The 7,138-nt window shown below is 42.1% G+C and overlaps 1 pseudogene across 1 annotated transcript; it reads left to right on the top strand.

The window, feature by feature from the left end:
• Positions 1-1,464: 1,464 nt before the first annotated feature.
• On the top strand, positions 1,465-2,336 carry LOC147825823 (bax inhibitor 1-like; annotated as a pseudogene). Its single transcript, XR_015440006.1, has 2 exons — positions 1,465-1,928; positions 2,037-2,336. The product of XR_015440006.1 is annotated as a bax inhibitor 1-like (transcript).
• The last annotated feature ends 4,802 nt before the right edge of the window (positions 2,337-7,138 follow it).

Here is a 7,138-nt window from a genome sequence, read left to right as displayed (position 1 = left end):
ATGAGTATATGCAATTACTACATAGCAAAAAAGACTGGATATTAAATGTTTACAATTCTCTTCGGTGGTGGGAATAGAGATGATTATTTATACTGCTCTGTGTATGCTGGTTTTTCCGTAATAAATACGATATTTTGTCAGAAAAGAATCCCAAGGTAATATTATTTCAAGTGTGATGGATGTTAAGGGAGCCCCACACCGGGTTAGGGGTTTAGAAATGGGAACTATTTCATGTACTCCACACATACTTAACCGGAACCGAAGCGAGGATGAAATTATGAGTCATTATGCGTGTTGGAAAGATTGTCATGGCTTCTCAGCACCTCTAAAAAGTTGAGGGCTAACGAGAAGCATTGTTTCATCCCATGCAATGACAGTTGTTACCCACTTCATGGTAAGGCGCTCTCTCACCTATATCGTTCCTTTGTATACATAATTCTGTTTCTAGGTGCTCATTCCGTTGGTTCAGAAGAAAAAATAAATCATATTACCTGTAATATAAACTATTCAAACGCGTACAAGTCCACAGATTAAAAAGCTTAACAACCGTGAAAACTTGTTTCTAAGTCTGTTCATTGTCACTGACAATGTCACTGGTAGAAAACCTCCAGTAGGAGATGGAAGTTTAAAAAGAAGATTGTGAATTTTTTAAAAAATGTTAACCGATTGTATTAATGTCTTGTCCTCTGGCAGATCTTTTCTACATGAAATTTGCAACGAGCTTCCATTGTTTTGCTTTTAGGAGGACCAGTTCTGTTTAGCAGGAGAAAGGAACCATTGGATGACAAGTACATTTGTAAAACTGGGCGGAAATGTCTGCCCTTGCCACTAGATGGCGCCATTGAAAGGATAGTGTCTTCCTTTGTGGAAAGCAGATGTTTTGTCCTGGAAGGCGTACTGACAGGTTTGAAGATAACACACAGGAAAAAAAACGTAATTACTAACTATAACAAAGACTGAAACTCAAAGCAGTCCTGGAGACACTAATGAAGTAGATTGCTACATTTTTTAAGGTAAAATCCTCTGAAAGCAGGAATTTAAATATGCAGCACTTTTATTTTTGTTCTATTTTTATAGTACTTAGAATTGAATCCAGGGACCGCTGAGCTACATCCCCAGCTGTCACCCCCTTTTGTAACAGGGTTCACTAGAGGAACAGATCAAAGCCCGTTTTTTATATTTGGAGACAAAAATCTCACTAAGTTGCCCAAACGGACTTGAACTTATGATCTACCAGTGCAGCCTCCAGAGTAGCTGGAATTACTGGCATGGGGCCACCGTGCCCTAGCTTTTATTAAGTTTTTATGATGTCTAAAGTTTTATCAGATTATTTCTAGCTTACAAAACAACCCCTTCTGTGGAGGTGGGAATAGGAGTCCTGCTTTTTAAAAAACAATGATGCCGGTCAGAGCACATCTGGTATTTAAAGAGCTGGAAGGCTCCTCAAAGGTGGGTTGAGAAGAGCAGAGGCTTTGTCCCACAGACTCTGGAACCATGAACATATTTGATCGGAAGATCAACTTTGATGCACTTCTAAAATTTTCTCATATAACCCCTTCAACGCAGCAGCACCTGAAGAAGGTCTATGCCAGTTTTGCCTTCTGTATACTTCTGGCAGCTGCAGGAGCCTATGTCCATGTGGTCACTCATTTCATTCAGGCTGGTCTACTCTCTGCCTTGGGCTCCCTGGGGTTGATGATTTGGCTGATGGCAGCACCTCAGATCCATGAGACTGAGCAGAAAAGATTGGGACTTCTTGCTGGATTTACTTTCCTTACCGGAAGTTGGCCTGGGCCCTGCTCTGGAGTTTTGCATTGCTGTCAATAGTAGCATCCTTCCCACCGCTTTCATGGACACAGCAATGATCTTCACCTGCTTCACCATGCGTGCACTCTATGCTAGGAGCCAGAGCTACCTCTTTCTGGGAGGTATCTTTTTTTTTTTTTTTTTTTTGGTACCGGGGATTGAACTTGGGACCTTGTGCTTGCGAGGCAGGCGGTGGAACCACTGAGCTAAATCCCCGGCCCATCTGGGAGGTATCTTGATGTCAGCCATGAGCCTGATGGTGTTGTCTTCCCTTGAGAACCTTTCCTTTGGATCTTTTTGGCTTTCCCAGGCAAACCTGTATATGGGACTGGTGGTCATGTGTGGCTTTGTCCTTTTTGATACTCAACTCATTATTGAAAAAGCTGAACATGGAGATAAGGATTATATCTGGCACTGCATTGATCTCTTCTTAGATTTTGTTACTCTCTTCAGAGAACTCCTGATGATCCTGGCAATGAATGAGGACAAGAAGAAAGAAGAAGTGAGATGACCATCCAGCCTTTCTCAATTTGACTTCTCTCCCTCCACCCCTCATTTCTTTGTACACATTATAGGTGGCATGTTCTATGATAACGAAAAGCATCAGAAAAGCTTTTGTATTTTGTGGTTTTCTCTATTTTGAATTTTTTGGTCAAAAAACTGGTTAGCAGAATATAGTTTGGAGTTTGGCTTCGTGTTCCTGGGGTTTTTCCTCCCTTTTTGTCAGCCCATCTATAGGCACTTGTGCTCTGGCAGCCAGTCCACCTCAGTGAGGAGTGGGGCCAGCAGAGAGTGCAAACTCCAGGAGTCCATGTTCCCACCAAACCTTAACCAGCGGACCCCAAATTGTTTGCTAGAGCCACCTCAGCCCACCCTTCCTCAACATTGTTTGATTTGCACACAGTTCTTGTGGGGCTCTGGGCAGTGTGTTTTCTACTGGGAAGTTTCGCTGGCCCTGTAGTTAACTCAGGCTCATATTTGAGCTAACAGCCCTACAAAGAAAGCAAAGAGCCCCTTTGATGGATGCTTTGCTTCCTCTGAGCTTCTCAAGCTTGTCAGGCAAATACCTTCTGCCTTGCCATTACAAAGGGAATGTAAGCTTCTGTGCATTCTCTTTCCCACCCCTGCCTGACCTTCAGGGAATCTGCTTTCCATCCACAAGGTGGGAGGATTTCAGCAGAAAGGGAAGACTGTCTCATCAGGCATTTATGAAAAGGCTGAGTATATATGGCAAGATAAGACAACACAGAATTCCCCAATTGACTCTGTATTTTTGTTGTTATTTTTTAAATTGGTTGTCACCTTAATTACTAAATGGCCTCCAACAGGTGGGTGTGACTAAAGGTCCCAAGAGAGGAAGGATAAGGAAGGGGAATGGTTGAGTCTCTGATCCTGCCAGACAAATCTAAAGACTGGGGGGCAGTGGAGGACAGATCCCCTCAACTGAGTGTGTCCTAGTACAGATAAGCAGTGCTGTGATGATTTGGGAGGCAGCATCTTAAGAGCCCTACAGTGCACTTTTACCTGGACACCTAGGTAGTGTCAGGCCAGAGGTTCAGGTCAGTAGATGAATGTTCATTTTATAGATGCACTTTTAATTTTGGTCTGCTTACCTGTTTCCAGAAATCTGCAGGTAGGCACCAGGTGACCAAACTTGCAAGAGCTCCAGTTCCCTGCAGCTTTATGGTTATAGGTGTGGATGAGCAGTCCTAATGGTGGATCACCAGTTCCTTTCCTGTGGGCTCCCACAGTCAGCTTACACAGAAGGGCAGCATCAGAAGTGGTCATGGCCCTGGCTACTCATGGGTTTTAATGCAAGGAGGCCAAGCCATTGAAAGTGCATTTATCAGCAGGATGCTATTTGTGAATCTCCCTGTTCACAACCAGTGCACAGTTTGACACAGTGGCTGCTGGTTGTCGTGTGCTGTGTTGCTAAGCCATCCCATGAAACTTCCTGGAGTGCCACACCACCCAGAATGGCTCACTTATGCTGAGGATGCTGCTCTTTGCCTTAGCTGCTGCCTCTAGCCTCTGGCTTGAGACCTTACTAAAAGGACTTCCTTCCTAGTAAGCCCCCATTAGCAACTCTCCATAAATTTAGTGGTTCTTTGCCAAGCCTGAGGATCTGAAATCCACCTCTTGAAGCTAAACTCCACCTCTTGTGCTTTTTTGCTTGGAATAATGGAGTTTTTCTTTAGAAACAGTGCCAAGAATGATAGCATATAAAGTACTTTAAAAGTAAATGCCTAACAGATTTTTAATACAAGTATCACTGTAATTTCCACTTTCTTTTCTAGTTCCTTGGTTTCAGCTCGGGCTGCATTCTCTAACTCATACTGTGAAGACAAAGGTGTTTTTGATTCAAAAATATATATCTACATAGACTTAATTTGTAAAAAATAAATAAAATTCCTTAACCTTTAAAAAAAAAAAGCAAATAACAAGCAGGCCGGGGATTTAGCTCAGTGGTTTTGCCACCTGCTGCGCAAGCACAAGGACCCGAGTTCGTTCCCTGGTACCAAAAAAAAAAATGATGCCGGGGATGGTGGCACACAACTGTGATCCCAGCACTCAGGGAGGCTGAGGCAGGAAGATTGCTGTGTGTTTGAGGCCAGCCTGGGCTACACAGCGAGACCCTGTCTCAAAACACCCAAATGATTTGATATAAGTGGTCATCATTCTGTGGTACTTTTAAGATATACTTCTCATAGAATGATTCTTTTTTTGGTACCGGAGATCAAACTCGGGACCTTTCACTTTAGAGGCAGGCACAGTGCCACTGAGCTACAATCCCCAGCCCAGTAGAGTGATTCTTAACCTCTCATTTGAGTAAGTACTGCTTTGAGAATTAAAGTTTTGGACCTTGTCACACATCATTTTTGATGTAATATCTTAGGGTTCATGGATTTCTAAGAACCACCATTGTACCTACCGTGAGGGGAGGGCAGCACAAAATATATTACATGGATTCTAGCAGGTTATTTCCCTTTTTTTTCTTTTCCTTCCTTACATGGTGTGTGTGTGTGTGTGTGTGTGTGTGTGTGTGTGTGTGAGAGAGAGAGAGAGAGAGACTGGGGACTGAACCCAGGGCCTTTGCACTGAACTACATCCCCAGCCCTTTTTTGAGACAGTCACTAAGTTGCCCACACTGGGCTTGAATTTGTGATCCTCCTGCCTCAGCCTTCCAGGATGCTGGGATTACAGCTGTGCACTACCACACCTGGCTTCTTGTGGGATTTTAATTCTATGACCGCAAGGTTGTAAACCATGAAAAAAACTGGAAGACAATTAGATGCACATTGCTGTTTGGTTGTAAATGATGAGAAAGTAGTGATGCTATGTGTGTGTACAGAAGTAGGGGAAGAAAACAGGTCAAAGAAAACCTAAAATGTAGAGAAGAGTCTGCTTCCCCTAATGCCCTATATTCCTCTTTCCATCTACTCCCCATCTTTTTCACTTTTGTGCCCTTTGTGTATAGTACACATGCAAATCTCTTAGGTTCATCTTCATGAGACACTATTAGATCTTGAGATTTCACTCAACTCTTGTCTGTATTCTTAACCCCCTATGGCAGGTAAAATTGAGACAGAGGCATTCTAAGATGCAGTATCATCATGAAAGGCACTGAGGAAGTCAGATGTGACTTTGGGGGAGCACTGAGCCTCTCTGAGGTTATTAGCTTGTCTGTAAAATGGGAGTGGTAATCACTGCCCAGCCTATTTCACAGATTTTCATGTTGATTAAATTCAGTAAGGTATGCAGAAACACATAATGAAGAGTCACCCAGATTTAAGGAACCGTCTATTTTAGGATTGCTCTTCCCTCAGTATGTTACTTGAGTGGCTGGGGTTGTAGCTCAGAGGCTCCATGCCTGCCTGGCAAGCGCAAGGTCCTGAGTTTGATCCCCGGTATTGAAATATATATATATATGTTACTTGAGTATTTAAGTAATCATTGTATAATGAATACATCCTGAGATGGGGGGTAGCAAATAGGAGTGAAACAGCATTGTAACTTCCCACTATACTAGTGTTCTGAACCCTAGGCTGGAGATGAGAATCATCCAGGGAGCTTTTTTTTGGAGGGGGGGTAACCAGGGATCAAACTCAGAACCTTGTTCTTGTGAGGCAGGCATGGTGCCACTGAGCTAAATCCCCAGCCCTAATGTGACAGGCCTAGCAGTGTTGGGACTGCCTGATTTTTTTTTTTTTGGTACCGGGGATCAAACCCAGGACCTCCTACTTGCCAGGCAGGCGCTGTGCCACTGAGCTAAATTCCCAGCCCCTAGCTTTTTTTTTTTTTTTTGGTACTGGGGATCAAACTTCGGACCTTGTGCTTGGGAGGCAGGTGGCGGAACCACTGAGCTAAATCCCTGGCCCAGCCCATAGCTTTTTAAATAAAAAATATCCTAAAGACAATGCTGCATCTTGGGTTATATCTTGAAGCAGTGAAAAAGATCAGTGGAAAAACTAGAGAGAACTAAATAATGTCTGTAGCTTAGTTAATAATAATGTAGTTTTTCTTAGTTTTGATATATGAATCATAGTTACATAAGATATAACATTAGGATAAGCTAGGTGAAAGGGATATAGGAACTTCTGAATTATCTTTACAACTTTTCTATAATTCTAAAGCTATTTCTTTAAAGGTATTTTTTTTTTTAAGATTATTTTAAAAGTTCAAAGAAAAGTTCCTGATTGTTGCTCAAGATAGGGGAATCAGTCAAGAGGGAAGCACTCTGGGAATCTGTATTTTTGAAATCCTCCCCAGTGAATCTTATGTACCACAAGGGTTGAAAGAACCATTGTTGTATATCATTATGTCAGAAGGCTTGGGATCAACTTCTATATAGTCTAGTATCTAGCACAAGGCCTATGTGGAGAACTTGTGCAATTGTGTCCTTGCTGAATGAAACTTTATTTGCAAAAGTCTCCTTACTCTTAGTCCCCTATAATAGTAGAAGAAAAATTGAAAACAACCAAAATTCCAAGGGACATTTCAGACATCTTTCTGCCTGGTCTCTTTGTCATTGTCATCTTGACCATTATCTCCAGATGATTGTTCCTAACATAAGAAAACTACTATTTCATTGTTCAAAAGTTTTATTTAGTTTCTTGTTATGTAATGTGATACACTTCTTAGGTGTGTAAAATTCTCTACACTCTAAATATAGATTAGCTGTGTAATGAAAGATTTTTTTTTAGCATGCAAGCCAACTTGCATATGGACCCCACTTTAATCATAGTTGTATGCTGTTCTTTTGAGCATCCCTTGAACTCACACATCTCTGGTTGACATACAATAATGCTGCTGTTCTCTCCTGTGCAAATCT

This window comes from Heterocephalus glaber, unplaced genomic scaffold (genome assembly GCF_053883595.1).
Source record: "Heterocephalus glaber isolate CG9 unplaced genomic scaffold, H.glaber_assembly_v1.0 deba00001481, whole genome shotgun sequence".
Taxonomy (NCBI): domain Eukaryota; kingdom Metazoa; phylum Chordata; class Mammalia; order Rodentia; family Bathyergidae; genus Heterocephalus; species Heterocephalus glaber.
Note: the sequence above shows the minus strand (reverse complement) of the source record. Positions and strands in the feature narration are given on the sequence as shown.